Source organism: Protopterus annectens, chromosome 9.part0 (genome assembly GCF_019279795.1).
Source record: "Protopterus annectens isolate FY-2018-M chromosome 9.part0, PAN1.0, whole genome shotgun sequence".
In the NCBI taxonomy this organism is placed as follows: domain Eukaryota; kingdom Metazoa; phylum Chordata; order Ceratodontiformes; family Protopteridae; genus Protopterus; species Protopterus annectens.
In genome coordinates, this window is record NC_056743.1 from 586,097,418 (window position 1) to 586,115,369 (window position 17,952).

Here is a 17,952-nt window from a genome sequence, read left to right on the forward strand (position 1 = left end):
AGTTAGTTGCCTTTGTTTGTCTGGCCTGAGTTAAGCCATCTGGGCAGTTGTATTTAAGCTTGCACCCAGGAATATTATCTCTTGAGAGGGTATTAGTTTTGATTTCTTTTCACTTACTGTGTACCCTAGGCAAATTATTAATCTTTTTACGAACGACAGATGTTTTAGTAGAGTGTCCTTGTTCTCTACTTGTATAAGGCAGTCGTCCAAGTAAGGATAAATTTAAATTCCTCTTTGTCTGCAAAATGCAATTACTGGTGCCAGGCATTTTGTGAAGACCCTGGGCGCAGTAGATAAGCCAAAGGGCAGTGCAGAGAATTGGTAGTGCATTGAGCCAGCTATGAATCTGAGGCATCTTCTGCAAGATTGTCTGATTGGTATATGCAGGTATGCCTCTTTTAGGTCCAAAGTTACAAGCCATGCCTTCTTGCCCCGCATGGGCAGAAGCTGCTGCAGAATTAGCATTTTGAATTTTGGAACGTCCAGAAATGTGTTTAGAAAAGACAGGTCCAGTATTGGTCTCCAGGCTTTGTCCTTTCTGGGAACCAAGAAAAGTTGAGTAAAATCCTTGTCCCTGCTCTTGCTGTGGTACTTGCTGAATGGCCCTCATGCGCATAAGGGACGAACCTTGTTTTTTGTGCCTCTGCCCATTGATTGTGTGGCAGGTTTGGTATACCTTTTGCCTTTGGCAGGGTGTGAAAGTGGAACCTGTAGCCCTGGGACACTATATTCAATACCCATTTGTCCTGGGTGATCATGTGCAAATTTTGAGAGAAAAGTGCTAGTTTTCCCCCTAAGGGGGCTGCAAGAAGATAAGTGCTTGGTGCTGGGCAGAGGCAAGTCATTGGGACTGTTTCCTGTATGGCTGTGCTTTGTCTTCTCAACTTTTGGAGGTAGAAGCGCCCCACTGTTTAGGCCTGTATGAGCCCTGGGGCTGGGATCTGCCTCTGGGGCGTCTGTATCTGCCTCTTTATGGCCTGTCCGACACTTGAAAGGACCAATTCTTTGTAGGCCAGTTCCTGCTAAATTTTGGTGGTTGAACCTGTAAGAAATCCTTTACTGCTTGCATAGATTTTGCTTTGTCCTCCATTTTCTTCAAAACCTCCTCTGCTTTAACACCAAATAAAGTATCATGCAGTAATGGAGCATCGAATAATTTTGCTTTAACATGATCAGGCAGATTTTGTTCCTTTAATCAAGCATGCCTCCTAATGACAGAACCCGTAACTGCGGCCCTGCAGGAAGCCTCCAGAGAATCAAAACCACACTGCAATGTATGCTTTCCCACTTCTTCAGTTGCATGCAATAAATCCTGTATTTCCTTATTTTCTGTACAATCAGAATTAGTCAACATTTTCTGTTTTAACAGTGACATTAAGTATTGCTGATATTTAATCATATGAAATTGACAATTTGAAGCCCTCACAGCCAAAGTAGCAGAAGTGTAAACCTTTTTCCCCCCATCTGTCTAGTGCCCTTGAATCCCTATCAGAAGGGACAGGGTTTTTTGCAGTAGCAGCCTTAACCCCCTTGGGACCCTGAGAAATAGTTTCTGGGTCAACAGCAGGGTTTTTATAAAGAAATTTATGTGAATCTGGAACCCTGTAGTATCTGTCTGGTTTAACAGGAGCTGGAGGTAAGGAGTCTGGAGAAAGGCCGGACTCTGAAAATACATCTACAATGTCTAGCACAGGGGGAATAGCAAGAGGTCTGTGCTGAGGAAGTAAAAAAAAAATCTCTAAGCCTTTTCTTTGATTCTGAGTAATCTTGGCTCTCCCAGTGGAAGTGCTCCCTCATGGTACGCAGGGTTTCCCCAAAAGAATAATCCTCAGGAGAAGAGGCTGAAGGAATGGATTCTTCAGCATCAGAATCCTCATAGGGAGGAAGAGAGTATTCCTGTACAGAAGCGGAGTCAGAGGAAATGGAAACCTGATCTGAAGAGTCATAGTCTGTCTCTTGCCTAGGCCTCTTATCAGGAGGGGGATGGGAACCCCTGATCAAGGTAATATGGTCTTCGGCCATTTTGAGCATCTGTTTCTTAGGCATGGAAGTCTGTCCTGGAGAATGCTGTACTTATTTCTTCGTCTTTAAAGCTGCTGTAGTCTTTGCTTTTGAAGCTGAAGTAGGCTTTATATATAGCTGTGTAGGTCTGAAAACACCCTCAGAAGCAGATGCCTGCTCAGCGGCTCCAGACTCATCAGAGGGAATGATTTCCGAGTGTCCAATACCTTGAGTATCCAGAGGCCTAGCTGGCACCACGTGGGAGTCGTCAGCAGCCTGTGGCTCTGAGGTAGTGGGTGTCAGGGGCTGCGAAAGTGCCACACTGAGAACCAGCGACTGGCTTAGCATAAGTCTCGTTGTCGGTTTTGGATCTCGGATGCTTGTCCTCCTCTTTTTCCTTGCGTTTTTTTAGAAACTCCGGTTGTCGGCTGGTCCGACGGCATTATGTAATTGAATTTTCGGCCAAAGTAATAACCAAAATCAAACAGACGCTTAATAGTGCGTTTGTTATATCTAGCACAAAACTGACAGCTAGCAACGTTATGATCAGGGCCTAGGCAAGGAATACAGTAAGAATGCTAATCATTACGAGGTATTTGCTTCCCGCAAGAAATACAACTGTTAACTTTTTCTGACATCGGTCTGGAGCAAGAAAAAAGTTTCCCCAATTGGGTACTTGGCTTTAATGAAGACTTCGGATCTGAAATTCGTCTTCAAATCTCAGGAGTCGGCCGGCCGGCACATGCAGACTGCTTTTGCTTCGGGCACTGCGCGGCAAGAAAGACTAAAGAAAATGGCGTCGGCTGCATCTTTTATAACCCTGGCGCACTGACGTCAGGGAAGAGGCGACAGCAACCGACACCGGACCTAGACTTTGGAATTCTGGCCGACTGCAGGTAGCCTGCCAGCAGGATAACCCAAGAGTAATGACTGCAACAGTGAAACACGATGAACATCTGTGGTGTTGTCCGTCTTCATCAGTAGTTGCCCGGGATGAATTAAGTCCTTGAAGGCTGTCAGAGCATGCTGAACAGCTAGCATCTCTTTCGGTTGATATGCAGATGCATTTGTTTTGGGCTCCATTTGCCCTGAATGCATCTTCCCGCCAGGTGGGCCCCCCCCAAGCATAGTCTGATGAGTCTGTAGTTAGGGTTTGGTTGGCAAGGGGTAGAGTGAATGACAGTCCCTTGTTTTGGTGACATGTCTCTGCCCACCAAAGAAACTACTGTTGTAGGCAGGGAATGAGAGGAATCACTGTTTCCAGACTGTGACAATGTTGACTCCATAAACTTTTTAGGTACCACTGAAGTTTCCTCATATGCAGTCTCGCATATGGAATTAGTAGAATGCAGGATGCCATGAACCCCAAAGCCTGCAGAATTTGTCTTGCAGATAACTGGGTTTTTGTTGGCATTTGTTTGAAGTATGTTGTCAGTTGCCTTTGTTTGTCTGGCGTAAGGTAAGCCATCTGGGCAGTTGTATTCAACCTTGCACCCAGGAATGTAATTATTTGAGAGGGTACCAGTTGGGATTTCTTTTCGTTTATTGTGTACCCTAGGCATGTTAGAAGCCATTTTACAAACGCCAGATGTTGAAGAAGAGTGTCCTTGTCCTCTGCTTGATTGAGACAAGTCGTCCTGATAAGGATAAATTTGTATGCTTCTTTGTCTGCAGAACACAATTACTGGTGCCAGGCACTTTGTAAAGACCTGGGGCGCAGTAGATAAGCCAAAGGGCAGTGCAGAGAATTGGTAATGCAAAAAAGCTGCCTTGAACCGGAGGTATCTTCTGCACGATTTCCTTATTGGTATATGCAGGTATGCCTCTTATGTCTAGAGTCACTAACCAAGCGTTCCTGCCCAGCATGGGCAGTAGCTGTTGCAAAGTCAGCATTTTGAATTTTGGAATGTCCAGGAATGTGTTTAAAATCGGTAAGTCCAGTATTGGACGCCAGGCATTGCCTTTTCTGGGTACCAGGAAAAGTCTTGAATAAAAACCTTGTCCTTTTTCCTTTTCTGGTACAGGTTGAATAGCACCCATATCCATGAGGGACATAACTTGTTTCTGAGCCTCTGCCCATTGATTTTGTGGCAGATGTGGCCAACCATTTGGAATTGGCAAACTAAGGAAATTATATCTGTATCCCTGGGATACTATGTTTAATACCCACTTGTCCTGGGTAATTAACTGCCAATTTTGAGCATGAAATGCTAATTTTCCCCCCAAGGGGGCTGCCAAAAGATAAGTGCTTGGTGAAGGTAGAGGGAAGTCACTGAGACTGCTTACTGTAGGGTTGTGCTTTGTTTCCTCCAGATTTGGAGGTGGAGGAATCCCATTGCTTTGACCTGTAAGAACCCTGTAATAGGTATCTAGAGCCTTTTGAGCTCCAGGATTTGCCTTTTGAGGCTCTGTTGGACACAGGAAAGGACCAATTTTTAGTAGGCCAGTGCCCACTGAACCTGGGTGGCTGCACTTGTAAGAAATCTTTTACATTTGCATATATTTAGCTTTGTCTTCCACTTTCTTTAAAACCTCTTCTGCCTTATTACCCAACAGGGTATCATGCTGCAAGGGGGGCATCCAACAATTTAGCTTTAACATGATCAGGCAGATTTTTCTCCTTGAGCCAGGCATGCCTTCTAATCACAGATCCAGTAACTGTGGCCCTGCAAGAGGCCTCCAAGGAATGAAAACCACATTGCAAAGTATGCTTTCCAACCTGTTCTGCTGAATGTTATAATTCCTGTAATTCTTTATTTTCCACACAATCAGAAATCAACATAATTTTCTGTTTCAATAAGCCGATAACATGCTGCTGATATTTAAGCACATGAAACTGGCAGTTTAAGGCGCTAATTGCCGCGGCTGCAGAGATATAAACCTTCTTTCCCCATCTATCCAGCGCCCAGGAATCTCTATCAGAAGGGGTAGGATTTTTGGCTGTAGAGGCCTTTACACCTCTGGGACCCTGTGAGACTGTCTCAGGATCAGCAGCAGGATTTTTGAATAGAAATTTGTGGGAGTCAGGAACCATGTAATATTGGTCTGGCTTACTAGGAGCCAGAGGTAGGGAATCAGGAGCCATGCTTGATTCTGAAAACACATCAACAATGTCTAATACAGGAGGTATTGCCAAAGGCCTATACTGAGGAAGGAGGAGGAAATCCCCAAGCCTCTTTTTTGATTCAAAGAAATCCTGACTCTCCCAGTGAAAATGGTCCCTTAAAGTATGCAAGGTTTCTCCAAAAGAATAATCCTCAGGAGGAGATGCAGATGGATTCTTCTGCATCAGAATCCTCATAGGGTGGAATAGAAAATTCCTGATCAGAAGAAATGGAAACCTGATCTGAAGATTAATAATCAGTGCCTTGCATAGGCCTCTTAGCAGGGGGGGCTGGGAACCCCTGATTAAGGTAATCAAGTCCTCAGCCATTTTGATATTCTGTTTTTTAGGCATAGGCTCTGAGCACGTGGCTCATGCATCAGTTTTTTAGACATAGAAGATGTTATTGATCTTGTTTTTGAGGCTAGCGTCTGTTTTATATAAAAATGTTGAGCCCTGAAAACACCCTCAGAAGCCGGTGCCTGCTCAGCGGCTCCGGACCCATCCAAGGAAGAAACATCCGCAGATTCAATACTCTGAGAATCTCACGGCATACCAGACTCCGCATGGGTCTCGGCAGAGGCCTGCAACTCAAACGTAGTGGGTATCAGGGGCTGTGAAACCGTCTCACTGAGTATGGGCGACTAGCTTAGGAGAAGTTTCATCGATTTTGGACCTCGACGGTCAGGCTCTGTCTTTTTCTTTGCGTTTTTTGTGAACTCCGGTAGTCGGACTGCTAATAGACGACATTTCAGGGTAATTAAATCTTGATCCAAAATATTTAGAAGCAAAAATATACAGACGCTTAATAGTGTGTTGGTTAAATCTAGCGCAAAACTGACAGCAAGGCACATTATGATCTGGACCTAGGCAAGGAATACAGTACAAATGAAAATCCTTATGAGGTATTTGCTTCCCACAAGTAATGCAATTATTAACTTTGACTGACATCGGTAAGCAGCAAGAAAAACTTTCCCCAACGGGGTACTTAGCTTTAGTTGAAGACTTCGGTTCTGAAACTCTAATGCGAAAATTTTAAGAAGTCAGCCGACGGGCACTTGCGAACTGCTTCTGCTTCGGGCACCGCGCGCCAAGAAAGACTGAATAAAACGGCGTCGGCTGCATATTTTATACCCCTGACGACCTGACGTCATTAAAGAGGAGACAGCAACCGACGAAGGACCCAAGACTTTGTTATTCAGGCCGACTGAGGGCAACCTGCCAGCAGATTACCCCAAATGTAATGACTGCAACAGTGAAACAAGAACAACATCTGCTTGAGCAGTGGGTGAGAGAAGAGGGGAGGCTCTGTGCTATAAAGAGCTGAAATGGCTGGGGGATGAATTCTGATGGAGGAAAAAGACAAGCCGTTATGAAGTATCTCAGTCAAGTATTGAAGAATCTGAGGTAAACTGGGCACTGCTGCGTTCATTCCTTAAGACTGGTTCCAAGCACAGAATCTTTTCCATTTTGCAGCATAAGATTTTCTAGTACTAGGCCTCCTTGCCTCTAAAATTATATCCATCACTGATTTACTGAGGGATGGTAAAGGAAAGATTAGGTAATTAGCCAGGCTGCTAGGTTCAGGGTTTGCAGCTGAGGGTGCAGAATCATGTTAGTCTGCTGAGACAACAGGGAAGGAGTCTGAGGCAGGTGCCATGGAGCCAAGCGTGACACTGCGCAAGAGTGGGTACCAGTGTTGGCAAGGCCAGTCTGGAGCAATTAAAATCGTCCTTGCCTTGTCCCATTTGATCTTTAGTAGTACCTTGGAGAGGAGAGGCAGAGGAGGAAAAGCATAAACTGATAGGTTTTTCCAGCTGAAGGACAGGGCATCCCACTTTCCAAGCTTGTTTATGGGGAATCCTTGTGCAAAATTTGTCCATCTGATCGGTTCTGGGTGGACGCAAATAGGTCTACATCTGGGCTCCCCCATTTGCTTGTCAACATGTTGAAAATCCTTGGTTCCAGTTTCCGCTTGTGAGGGTCCATGAGGTTTCTGCTTAGTCCGTCTGCCAGTGTATTTAGTTTTCCTGGCAGGAACTGAGCTTGTAGATTCACTTGGTAGCTCAAGGCTGTGTTCCACAATGCCACGGCAAGTCTGTAGAGGGGCTAAGAATGTGTACCCCCCCACTTGTTTATGTACCACATGACAGTGCTGTTGTCCGTCGTTACCATTAGTTGTCCTGGAAGAATGTGGTCCTTGAAGGCTGTCAGAGCATTCTGTACAGCTAACATTTCCTTTTGATTTATGTGCAGGTACATTTGATTTGGGTTCCTTTTGCCCTGAATGCACTTCCCTGCCAGGTGAGCCCCCCCCATGCATAGTCTGATGCATCTGTTAAGATTTGTTTGGCAGGGAGTAATGTAAATGGTAGTCCCCTGTTTTGGTGGCAGGCCTCTGCCCACCAAAGGAACTCTAGGCAAAGGCAAGGTATGATAGGAATCCTTGCTTCCAGATCCTGTGAATGTTGACACCATAGGCTTTTTAGATACCACTGTAGTTTCCTCATATGCAGCCTTGCATATGGAATTAGAAGAATGCAGGTGGCCATGAACCTCAAAGGCTTGCAGTATTTGCCTTGCCGATAGCTGGGTTTTTGTGGCCACTTGTCTGAAGTAAGTTGTCAAATGTAACCGTTTCTTTGGTGTGAGGAAAGCCATCTGGGAAGTTGTATTCAACCTTTCTCCCAGGAATATAACTTGTTGACAGGGTACCAGGTGGGATTTCTTTTCGTTTATGGTGAACCCCAGACAAGTCCGTACCTTTTGAACAAAGGCCAGATGATTGAAGAGAATGTCCTTGCTTTCAGCCTGAACCTGACAGTCGTCTAGGTATGGGTATATTTGAACATTTCTTTACCTGCAAAATGCAATGACTGGAGCTAGGCACTTTGTGAATACCCTGGGCACAGCAGATAAGCCAAAGGGCAGTGCAGAGAAAGTACAGTTTTGCACCTATCATAAATGTAGATGTTCGAGTGTTCACCCTGCTGCAGTCATCGCACTTGGGAACACAGCTCTGGCGTACCAAGTCCAGTTGCAAGCTCAATTCCTGCCAGGACAGAAGAACACATTGGCAGATGACCTCATCAGAAACATCAAGGATCCCAACGAGTGGAAACTAGATCCTGTCGTCAGGCGGTCCCCGCAGTCAGCCGGAATTCCAAAGTCTTGGTCCGGCGTCGGTTGCTGTCGCCTCTTCCCTGACGTCTGTGCGCCAGGGGTATATATAATGCAACCGATGCCATTTTCTTCAGTTTTTCTTGCCCCAGATGTCAGGTGCCCCCAAAAAGGTGGGCAGAAATTAATACCAAATGGAGTAACCACTGCACAAACACAAAATCCCTTCAGCTATAAGCAAATACATCAGTAAGGCATTGAAGAGATTTAGCCAGTAGATCAGAGGGGATGGAGGGGGGGTAACCTGGACTGCAGCAGGGTGAACACTCGAACATCTACATTTATGGTAGGTACAAAACTGTACTATGTTCATCGTGTTACCCTGCTGCAGTCATCACACTTGGGTTGAATCCCAAAGCTAAGGTAGGAGGGAGGTATCATAGAGGGTTAGTGGAGGCAATAAGGCCCTGCAGAACTGCAGTGGCGAAGCCCGCCCTGGACTTAGAGGTAAGTGATAGTGTTTGGTAAAGGTGTGTACTGAACTCCAAGTTGCAGCTTCTAAAATTTCCTTGGTTGGAACCCCCCTGAGAAAGGCTGTAGAGGTAGCTGTTGCCCTGGTAGAGTGGGATCTAATGGTAGCAGGAACTGGTTTCCCATGATGGGTATAGCAGAAACGTATGCAATGACCTATCCATTTAGAAATGGTTTGCTTTGATATAGCCTTCCCTTGAGAAGCTGTAGCATAGGATACAAAGAGCTGGTCAGATTTTCTGAAAGCCTTAGTTTTGTCCAAGTAGTAACGAAGCTGCCTGTGAATGTCCAAGGAATGCAGGAGTCTCTCACCTTTGTTCTGTGGATTGGGGAAGAAGGTGGGTAAGTGGATGGTTTGATTTAAAGCTACACTGGAAACCACCTTAGGCATAAAGGAACGATTAGTTCATAGAGAAACTCTGTCTTGATGAAAAATGAGGAAAGGTTCCACTGCCATTAATGCCTGTAACTCAGACTCTTCTAGCTGAAGTTATTGCTAGGAGCAGGGCAGTCTTCCATGATAGGAACTGAAGATCTGCAGAGAAAGCTGGTTCAAAGGGAGGCAGCGTTAGTTTTTCCAGAACAAAATTGAGGTCCCATGTTGGTGTGGGAGCTCTCCTGGGTGATCTAATGTTTTTTGCCCCTCTGAGGAACTGCCTTAGAAGAGGATGTGAAAATAAAGGTGGATCCGTGTTGTAGTGAGCTGAAATAGCTGAAGCATGGATTTTAATTGAGGAAAAGGAAAGTCCTTTGTGCAATATCTCAGCTAAATACTGTAGAATGTGAGGCATGTGAGGCTGAATTGTGTCTTGGCCTTTAGCTTGGTTCCAGGCACAAAACCTTTTCCATTTGTCCGAATAAGCCTTCCTGGTGCTTGGCCTCCTGGCTTCCAGAATAACATCCAGAACTGCTTGTGAAAGAGGAGCTGGTTGGATGTTTAGTTGATTTGCCATGCAGCCAGATTTAAAGTTTTGAGCTGGCTGTGAAGAATCTGATTGTTTTGTTGTGTGAGCAAATGGGGGATTTGAGGCAATATCCATGGTGGGCTGTGGGCCATATTTTTCAATAGCGGATACCAGTGCTGGCGTGGCCAGTCTGGAGAATCAGTCGTGGTCTCTCGTTTTTGACTTTCAAAAGAACCTTTGTGAGGAGAGGCAATGGAGGGAAGGCATATACTGTCAGGTTTTTCCAACTGAAAGAGAGAGCGTCCACTTTCCAAGCTTGATGGTGAAATTTCCTTGCACAAAATTTTGTCAGTTGATAGTTTTGAGGACTGGCAAACAGGTCTATGTCTGGAAGGCCCCATTTTTGAGTTATCACTGCAAATATTTGTGGATCTAGTTTCCACTCGTGGGGATCCTTGATGTTTCTGCTGAGGTCGTCTGCCAATGTGTTCTTCTGTCCTGGCAGGAATTGAGCTTGCAACTGGACTTGGCAGGCCTGAGCTGTGTTCCCAAGTGTGATGACTGCAGCAGGGTAACACGATGGACATCTGATAGCGCATGCATGTATGCTGCTTTGAAGTGTAGGTATCTTCTGCAAGACTCCCTGATAAGGATGTGCCGGTATGCTTCTTTTAAGTCCAGTGTTGCCAACCATGCCTCCTTGCCAAGCACAGGAAGCAGCGGGTGAAGAGTCAGCATTTTGAATTTTGTATTCACCAGAAAGGTGTTTAGAATAGAAAGGTCCAGGATAGGATGCCATGTATTGCCTTTTCTGGGTACCAGGCAAAGTCTTGAATAGAAACCTTGTCCCTTTTCCGCTTCTGGTACCAACTCAATTGCCCCAATGTTTAAGAGAGAGAGAACCAGATTTTGGGCCTCTGCCCACAGATTTGGGGTTAGCTCTGGCAACCCGCTTGGTGTTGGCAACGTATGGAAATGAAATCTGTATCCTTAGGACACTATATTTAAAACCCATTTGTCCTGGGTAACGAGTTCTCAGTTTTCTGGCCTGCAGACCAATCTTTCCGCCTAAAGGAGCATTCAGTTGGGAAGTGCTTGGAAGTCTTAAAAGCAAGTCACTGAGACAGTTTTCCATGGGGGCGGGGGGTCTTGCTGCTCAAAGGTTTGGGTATGGAAACCCACCAACTGCCTAGTCTCGTGTGTCCCTTGGGACTGAAACCTGGGGTTTCTGTTGTGTCTGGGTTTGGCTTGAGAAGACCTGGAGGGGGCTCGAAAGGACAAATTTTTTGAGGGCCGGTGCCTACTAAATCTAGGAGGCTGAACTTGAAAGAAATCTTTAAACGTCTGCATAAATTTAGCTTTATCTTCCATCGTTTTAAGAACTTTCTTGGCCTTGTCAAACATGCGGTGCTGATTTAAGGGAGCATCCAACAATTTAGCTTTAACATGATAATACAAAGATTGCTCCTTAAACCAAGCATGCCTTCTGAGCACAGACCCAGTAATAGCAGCCCTGCAAGAGGCCTCTAATGAATCAAATCCACATTACAAAGTATGTTTTCCAACCTGTTCAGCAGAATGCTTTAAATTCTGCAATTCTTTACTTTCAGCGCAGTCAGGAATTATCATTTTATGTTTAAGCAATCCAATAACATGTTGTTGATACTTTAACATATGAAACTGGCAGTTTAAAGCCCTAATGGCCATGGTTGCAGAAGTGTAAACTTTCTTACCCCATCTATCCAGCCCCCTGGAGTCTCCATTTGAGGGGCTAGCATTTCTAGCTGTAGAAGCCCTAATGCCTTTGGGTCCCTGTGAAATAGTCTCTAGATCCGCAATAGGATTTTTAAAAAGGAACTTGTGAGACTCAGGAACCCTGTAATATCAAACAGGTTTTCTGGGAGCAGGAGGCAAAGAATCAGGGGACAAACTAGATTCTGAGAAAGCATCAGCAACAATGTCTAGTACAGGAGGTATAGCTAAAGGCCAATGCTGAGGCAGGAGTAAGAAATCTCTAAGCCTCTTTTTTGAATCAGAAAAATCCTGGCTATCCCAGTGGAAATACTCCTGTAGAGTATGCAAGGTTTCACCAAAAGAAAAATCCTCTGGAGGGGAAGCATATGGGAATAAGAGTCCTCTGCATCAGAATCCTCATAAGTATCAGAATCCTCATAAGTAGATAAGGGCAAATCCACATCAGAAGAATCAGAAAAATCAGAATCCTGTTCAGAACATTCATAAATAAATTCAGTCCTAGGTCTCTTAGAAGGGAGAGGTTGGCTTCCCCTGATTAGAGTTCTAAGGTCTTTAGCCATTCTTATTTGTTTTTTAGGCATAGAAGCCTGAGCATGCGGCCTGGGTGTAGGTTTCTTAGGCATGGTTCGAGATTTTGGCCCAAAAGGAGGCATCAGTTTAACATGCAAGTCCATAGGCCTGAGTACACCCTCAGAAGCCGGTGCCTGCACAGCAGCTCTGGATCCATCCAAGGTAGAGACATCCGCAGGTTCCACAGTTGAAGCATCTCGCAGCATACCGGACTCTGAATGGGTCTCAGAAGAGGCCTGCGAGTCAGATGTAGCGGGTATCAGGGGTTGCGAAAGCACCTCACTGAGTACCGGCGAACTGGTGAATGGCTAAGGGGAAGCGTTGTCGGCGGCTTCGGACCCCGAAGCCTGTCTCTGTCTTTATCTTTGTGTTTTTTCAGAATCACGGTAGTCGGAAGGCTAACCGACGACATTTCTGGATAATTAAACCGAGAAAGTACAGTTGTGTACACTTACCATAAATGTAGATGTTGGAGTGTATTCACTGTTGCAGTCATTACATTTGGGTAATCTGCTGGCAAGTTGCCCTCAGTCGGCATGATTAACAAAGTCTTGGGTCCTGCGTCGGATGCTGTCCCTTTGTCCATGACGTCAGGGGAATAAAACATGCAGCCAACGCCATTACATCACTTTTTCTTGCCCCAGATGAGCCAAATTATATATATATATATATATATATATATATATATATATATATATATATATATATATATATATATATATGTATGTATGTGTGTGTGTGTGTGTGTGTGTATACAAGAAATTTAAAACTCAAAAAATATTCCTCCAAACAAAAGCAAATACACCAAAAAGGCTTTTAAGTGTAGTAGAGGCATAGTAAGAGAAAAAAACAGGTGGCTGGAGGGAGGGTAACCAGGACTGCAACAGTGAATACACTCTAACATCAACATTTACGGTACGTGTACACAACTGTACTATGTTCTTCGTGTTTCACTGTTGCAGTCATTACATTTGGGTAGATTCCCAAAGCTATGGTTGGGAGGATGGATTTATACAGCATTAGGACCGGCTAGAAGGCCCTGCAAAACAGCAGTGGCAAAGCCCGCTCTGGATTTAGAGAAAATTAGTAAATGATAATGTTTGGTGAAAGTATGAACTGAACTCCAGGTAGCAGCTTCTAGAATATCCCTGGTAGGAACACCTCTGAGAAAAGCTGTAGAAGTAGATGCAGCCCTGGTAGAATGGGATCTGATCCCCTGGGGGGAAAGGTTTTCCATGGTGTTTATAGCAGAAACAAATACAATGGCTTATCCATTTGGAAATGGTGTGCTTTGAAATGGCCTTTCCCTCTGCTGCAAATGCTACCAGCAGTTGTTCAGATTATCTTTGACATTTAGTCCTGTTCAAGTAAAATCTAAGCTGTCTGTGTACATCCAATGAATGCAGAATCCGCTCCACCTTGTTCTCTGGATTGGGAAAGAAAGTTGGCATATGAATGGTCTGATTAAGAGCCACACTGGATACCACCTTGGGCATGAAGGATGGGTTGGTCCTGAGCGATACTATGTCTGCATGAAAGATGATGAAAGGCTCCACTGCCATAAGGGCCTGTAATTCAGAAATCCTTCTGGCCGAAGTGATTGCTAAAAGGAAGGCTGTTTTCTAGGAGAGAAATTTTAAGTCTGCAGTAGCAGCTGGCTCGAAAGGAGGCAGAGTGAGTTTCTCCAATACAAAGTTCAAGTCCCAGGCAGGGGTTGGAGCTCTCCTGGGTGGTCTCAAGTTTTTGGCCCCTCTGAGATACTGCTTTAGCAGAGGATAGGAGAAGAGGGGAGGGTTCTGTGTTGTAATGAGCTGAAATGGCTGAGGCATGGATTTGTATAGGAAGAAAAAGACAGGCCCTTGTGAAGCATCTAAGTTAAGTGTTGCAAAATCTGAGGTAAATTGGGCACTGCTGTGCTTATCCCTTGAGACTGATTCCAGGCACAGAATCGTTTCCATTTGTCAGCATAAGATTTTCTAGTACTAGGTCTTCTCGCCTCCATCATGACATCCATCACAGGTTTGCTGAGGGATGCTAAGGGTGAATTTAGGTGAGTTGCCATGCTGCAAGATTCAAAGTTTGGAGCTGAGGGTATAGAGTTTGTTCTGCTGAGACAGTAAGGAAGGTGTCTGAGGCAGGTGCCATGGTGAAATGTGTGACACTGTGCAGGAGTGGGTACTAGTGTTGGCGAGGCCAGTGTGGAGCAATCAAAATCATTTTTGGTTTGTCCTGTTTGACTTTTAGTAGAACTTTGGAGAGCAGAGGCAGAGGGGGAAAGGCATAGACTGATAGGATATTCCAGATGAAGGACAAAGCATCCACTTTCCAGACTTTTTTGAGAGGAGTTCTTGTGCAAAATTTGTCCAACTGGTAGTTCTGGGGTGAGGCAAAAAGACATGTGTCTGGGCTCCCCCATTTGTGTGTCAACATGTTGAAAATCCATGGTTCCAGTTTCCATTTGTGTGTGTCCATGAGATTTCTGCTTAGTTCGTCTGCCAGAGTATTCAGCTTTCCAGGCAGGAATTGAGCTTGCAGTTGTGATAGCTCAAGCTCATGTTCCATAATGCCATGGCTAGTCTGCAGAGGGGATAGGAATGTGTACCCCCCTGCTTATGTACCACATAACCGTGGTGTTGTCCGTTTTTCATCAGTAATTGTTCTGGATAAAGATAGTCCTTGAAGGCTGTCAGTGCATTCTGTACAGCTAGCATTTTTTTGATTTATATGAAGGTGCATTTGATTTGGGCTCCATTTGCCCTGAATGCACTTCCCTGCCAGATGAGCCCCCCATGCATAGTCTGATGAGTCTGTAGTTAGGGTTTGGGTGGCAGGGGGTGGTGTGAATGGCAGTCCCTTGGTCTGGTGGCAGGTCTCTGCCCACCATAGGAACTCTAGGCGCAGGCAAGGTATGATAGGAATCATTGTTTCCAGGCTGTGACAATGTTGACTCCATAAACTTTTTAAGTACCACTGAAGTTTCCTCATATGCAGTCTTGCATATGGAATTAGAAGAATGCAGGAGGCCAAGAACCCAAAGGCTTGCAGTATTTGCCTTGCAGAAAGCCGGGTTTTTGTGGCCATCTGTTTGAAGTAAGTCACCAAATGAATTTGCTTTTCTGGCGTAAGGAAAACCATCTGGGCAGTTGTATTCAAGCTTGCACCCAGGAATGTAATTTTTTGAGAGGGTACCAGTTGTGATTTCTTTTCGTTTATAGTGTACCCTAAACAAGTTAGAACCCTTTTTACAAACGCCAGATGTTTTAGAAGAATGTCCTTGTTTTCTGCCTGAATTATACAATCGTCCAAGTATGGATATAGCTGAATATTTCTGCCTGCAAAATGCAATTACTGGAGCCAGTCACTTTGTAAAGACTGTGGGAGCAGTAGATAAGCCAAAAGGCAGTGCAGAGAACTGGTAATGCAACTAGCCTGCTCTGAAGCAGAGGTATTTTCTGCAAGATTCCCTGATTGGGACATGCAGATAAGCCTCTTTTAAATCTAGAGTTGCCAACCAGGCATCTTTGCCTAGCATAGGAAGTAACTGGTGAAGAGTAAGCATCTTCAATTTTGGAATATCCAGAAAGGTGTTTAGAGTAGACAGGTCCAGAATTGGATGCCATTTGTCTTTTCTGGGTACCAGGAAAAGTCTGGAATAGAAACCTTGTCCCTTTTCCTCTTCTGGCACTAGTTGAATAGCCCCCATGTTCAACTTGTTTCTGGGCCTCTGCCCACTGATTTGGGGGCAGGGTCTGGCCATCCATTTTGAGTTGGCAACATGTAGAAAATGAAATCTGTATCCCTGGGATACTATATTTAAAACCCATTTGTCCTAGGTTATAAGTTGCCAGTGTTGTGCATGAAGAGGCAGTTTTCCCCCCAAAGGGGTGGCTAAAAGGTAAGTGCTTAGTAACTCTAGAAGAAAGTCCTTGAGACTGCTTACCATAGGGAGGTGTCTTGCTGTTTCCAGATTTGGAAGAGGAGGCAGCCCACTGCTTAGTTCTGAAAGTCCCTTGGGACTTAAACCTGGTGCCTTTGGAATGCCTGGGTTTGACTTGAGTGGCTCTCGAAGGAACTAGCAAGGACCAGTTCTTAGTAGGCCAGTGCCTACTAAATCTTGGAGCTTGGACTTGTAAGAAATATTTCAGTTTGCATAGATTTAGCTTTATTTTCCATTTTTTTTTTAGAACTTCTTCAGCCTTATTACCAAAGAGACGGTCCTGTTGCAATGGAGCATCCAACAATTTTGCTTTAACATGATCAGGCAGAGATTGCTCTCTGAGCCAAGCATGCCTTCTTAGCACAGACCCAGTTACAGCAGCCCTGCAAGAGGCCTCCAAAGAATTAAAACCACATTGCAAAGTATGTTTTCCAACTTTTTCAGCTAAATGCAATAGATCCTGTAAATTTTTATTTTCCACACAGTCAGAAATCATCATCATTTTCTGTTTAAGCAGTCCCATGATATGCTGCTGATATTTTAGCATATGGAATTGACAGTTTAAAGCCCTGATTGCCAAGGTTGCAGAGGTGTAGACTTTCTTTACCCCATCTATCCTGTGCCCTGGAATCTCTATCAGAAGGGGTAGGATTTTTAGCAGTAGAAGCCTTAATGCCCTTGGGGCCCTGAGAAATGGTTTCAGGATCCGCAACAGGATTTTTGAAAAGGAATTTGTGGTAGTCAGGAACCCTGTAGTAACCTTCTGGCTTACAAGGAGCCGGAGGCAGAGAATCCGGAGCCATACTAGATTCTGAAAAAACATCATCAACAACAATGTCTAGAACAGGAGGTATAGCCAAAGGCCTATGATGAGAAAGAAGAAAATGCCCAAATCTCTTTTTAGATTAAGAGAAATTCTGACTTTCCCAGTGGAAATGTTCCCTTAATGTATGTAAAGTTTCCCCAAAAGAAAAATCCTCAGGGGGAAAAGCAGAAGGATTGGAATCCTCTGCATCAGAGTCCTCATAAATAGGTACAGACAAATCCTGCTCATTAGAAGAGTCAGAAGAAATAGAATCCTGTTCAGAAGATTCATAGTCAATTTCTGCCCTAGGCCTCTTTGAAGGGGGGGGGGGTTGGCTACCCCTGATTAGAGTAATTAAAGCTTCAGCCATTTTGACCATTTGTTTTTTTAGGCATAGGGGCCTGCACATGTGGCCTGGGCGTCTTTTTTTAGACATAGATCAAGATTTCAGCCTTAATATTGAAGATGGTGTCGGTTTAACATACAAATCTGTAGGCCTGAATATACCCTCAGAAGCCGGTGCCTGCACAATGGCTCTGGACCCTTCCAAGGTAGAGACATCCGCGGGTTTCATAATTGAAGCATCTCGCGGCATACCGGATAACGAATGGGTCTCAATAGAGGTCTGCGAATCGGAAGTAGCGGGTATCAGGGGCTGCGAAAGCACCTCACTGAGTACCGGCGAACTGGAGACATGCTTAGGAGAAGCGTCGACAGTTTTGGACCTCAACGGCCTGTCTTTTTCTTTGCGTTTTTTAGGTATTCCGGTAATTGGATTGCTAACCAACGTCATTTCTGGACAATTAAACCGTGATCCAAAATATCTAAAAGCAAACATGTACTGACTATGGATAATGCGTTGATTAAATAAAGCACACAACCGACAGCAAGGTACAATGTGGTCAGGGCCTAGGCAAAGAAAACAGTACAAATGAAAATCCTTATATGGTATTTGCTTCCCACAAGTAATATAATTATTAACTTTTACTGACATCATTAAGGAGCAAGAAAAAGTTTCCCCAACGGGGTACTTAGCTTTTTAGTTGAAGACTTCGGTTCTGAAACTCAAAAACAAAAATTTCAGGAGTCGGCCGACCAGCACTTGCGAACTGCTTCTGCTTTGGGCACCGCGCGGCAAGTAAGACTGATGTAATGGCATCGGCTGCATGTTTTATACCCCTGACCACCTGACGTCATGGAAGAAAGGACCGCATCCGACGCAGGA

The 17,952-nt window shown here is 44.7% G+C and overlaps 1 protein-coding gene across 1 annotated transcript in view; it reads right to left on the reverse strand.

Annotated features, from left to right (window-relative positions):
• The window catches only part of TIA1 (TIA1 cytotoxic granule associated RNA binding protein), a 1,460,724-nt gene that overhangs the window by 430,935 nt on the left and 1,011,837 nt on the right, over nt 1–17,952 (reverse strand). The gene's annotated exons all lie outside the window — the stretch shown is intronic.